This window comes from Penaeus chinensis, chromosome 19, assembly GCF_019202785.1.
Source record: "Penaeus chinensis breed Huanghai No. 1 chromosome 19, ASM1920278v2, whole genome shotgun sequence".
NCBI classification, from domain to species: Eukaryota; Metazoa; Arthropoda; class Malacostraca; order Decapoda; family Penaeidae; genus Penaeus; species Penaeus chinensis.
Genome location: NC_061837.1, coordinates 13,870,279 through 13,872,778, shown reverse-complemented (window position 1 = coordinate 13,872,778; position 2,500 = coordinate 13,870,279). Strand labels below are relative to the sequence as shown.

Here is a 2,500-nt window from a genome sequence, read left to right as displayed (position 1 = left end):
GCCGATGCTTGTGCTTTCAAATGGGAGTAATATTTTGAGTACTTTAATCTACCGGTAAAGCCTTAAATCGGGCCTGTCCGGGATTTCAATCCAATACCTCTCGCACCCTAAGCGAGAATCATACCCCTAGGCCAACGGGCCGATGCTTGTGCTTTCAAATGGGAGTAATATTTTAACTGCTTTAATCTACCGGTAAAGCCTTAAATCGGGCCTGTCCGGGAATTGAACCCGGGACCTCTCGCACCCGAAGCGAGAATCATACCCCTAGACCAACAGGCCGGGTAATAAAGAGGTTAGGAGAGTAATTCTTATCAATATTTGAGAGAGGGGGGAGGAAGAAAGAGGGAAGGCAACAGAGAGAGAGAGAGAGAGAGAGAGAGAGAGAGAGAGAGAGAGAGAGAGAGAGAGAGAGAGAGAGAAGAGAGAGAGAGAGAGAGAGAGAGAGAGAGAGAGAGAGAGAGAGAGAGAGAGAAGGAGAGAGAGAGAGAGAGAGAGACAGAGAGACAGAGAGAGACGAAGACAGAGACAGACAGACAGACAGAGAGACAGACAGACAGAAACAGCGAGAAAAAGGGAGGGAGGGAGACAGAGACAGAGACAGCGATAGAGACAGATGCAAATACAAAGAGAGAGAGAGAGAGAGAGAGAGAGAGAGAGAGAGAGAGAGAGAGAGAGAGAGAGAGAGAGAGAGAGAGAGAGAGAGAGACGGGCAGACAGACAGACAGACAGAGACAGAAACAGAGACAGAGACAGACAGAGTCAGACAGACAGGCAGACAGACAGAGACAGAGATAAGTAGAGTCAGATAGACGGACTGTCAGACAGACAGACAGATAAGCAGGCAGACAGAAAGACAAGCATATAGACAGAGGTTGACAGATAAATAAATAGATAGAGAGACAGACATATAAAGATGGATACATAGATAGAAAGACAGACATATAAAGATAGATACATATATAGATAGATAGATAGAGAGAGAGAGGGGGGGGGGGGAGAGAGAGAAAGAGAGAGAGAGAGAGGGAGAGAGAGAGAGAGAGAGAGAGAGGAGAGAGAGAGAGAGAGAGAGAGAGAGAGAGAGAGAGAGAGAGAGAGAGAGAGAGAGAGAGAGAGAGAGAGAGAGAGAGAGAGAAAGACACGAAGAGAAATAAAAGTAAACAAAAAATCGACCGAAAGTAAAGAAAGCCCAGCACGCGAGAGGAGGTCGGAGGCCTAGGTGCTATTTCCAGGTGTTGTCCCGGCCACATCCATTACGGCGCCCGACATGTCCACCGCCACATTACAACCCGGAGACAATGGCCGCAGCTCCGGTATCAGGGTTGGTATCAGGCCCTGGTATCATACGGGGTCATGGCTTCGCGTTGACCCTGATTCGATGGTATCAGGCCCTACCAGTCACCGTCTATTTGTTTTCATTTCTCGTCGAGCCCTTTTAGTCGGTCTTATCTCCGGCGTTTGTGTCTGTCTGTCTCTCACCGTTTTCTATTTTTCGATGGTGCTACTGTTCTTACTTTCCATTTGACTTTCTTTTCTTATTTTTCTTTTTCTTTGTCTCTCATTCCTCGCCCAAGAAAAAAGGTCTATTGCAGTGTTTTATTTTATTTATCATGTATCAGCTAATAACACGATTATGTGTAAATAGATAGTTTAGTTTGAATGTCAGAGGGGTAATTCACTTATTCTTACTCCCATATAAAATATTATTATAAAGACCTTTAGTAATTTGCTTTTATCCGCGGATAACCCCCCCCCCCCCTCCCCCCGTTGAAAAAAATAGATTATACGCGCCGGAGGAAGGGAATGGGGCGGGGGAGATTTATGCATTTATGAAACTTATGACGCAATATGGGCTTCAGGTGTTGGCTTCATAACAAGTCGAAGTAAAAGCATATTTCGCAACACACTCCCCTAAAAAAAAAAAAAAAAAAAAAAAAATATATATATATATATGTATATACAGGTATATTGAAAAAAAAAAATCTGGTTAAATAAAAAAAACTCGGATCATTTCAGAAAAGGACAATAAAAAAAGATGGCAAAGGTGAAAAATAAATACAAACGAACAAATAAAAACAAAGAAAATTAACACTATCATGTCCACCAAAAAAACAAACAGAGAAAGACCGACAAACAAATCATCAAATAAACACTTAAATTAATTCAGAAACATTAGAAACACATTGAGAAAAACAATAATAAAGAAATGAGAGGAAAAAAGAACCACAGAGAGAGAATCACAAAGACAAAGGAACATCGAATCCCTGAATTGTTGTAATTGCAAACACCTTTTTACTTCATCATTGGGAGAGCAAGTTGCTGTCTAGGTGCAATTACGGTCTTCGTTATTTTCATTGTTTGATGACTAATATTATGAGTGGTTTTCACCCCTTTGTTTCTTATCCTTTTATTCGTTTGTATATTTCGTTTTTTTTTTTCCATTCGTGATAAATTGGGAAAAAACCATTACAGGGTAGTCATTAGGTACCTGAAAAGATCTCAT

The 2,500-nt window shown here is 41.7% G+C and overlaps 2 non-coding genes across 2 annotated transcripts in view; both read right to left on the bottom strand.

Moving 5' to 3' along the window:
* The window catches only part of Trnap-agg, a 72-nt gene extending 69 nt beyond the window's left edge, over nt 1-3 (bottom strand). The window contains exon 1 of the tRNA in view: nt 1-3. This exon is cut by the window's left edge and continues 69 nt beyond it. This is a non-coding gene — a tRNA (tRNA-Pro).
* Nucleotides 4-207: 204 nt separating this feature from the next.
* Trnap-cgg lies at nt 208-279 on the bottom strand. The gene has a single exon. It is a non-coding gene; the product is annotated as a tRNA-Pro (tRNA).
* Nucleotides 280-2,500: the final 2,221 nt, after the last annotated feature.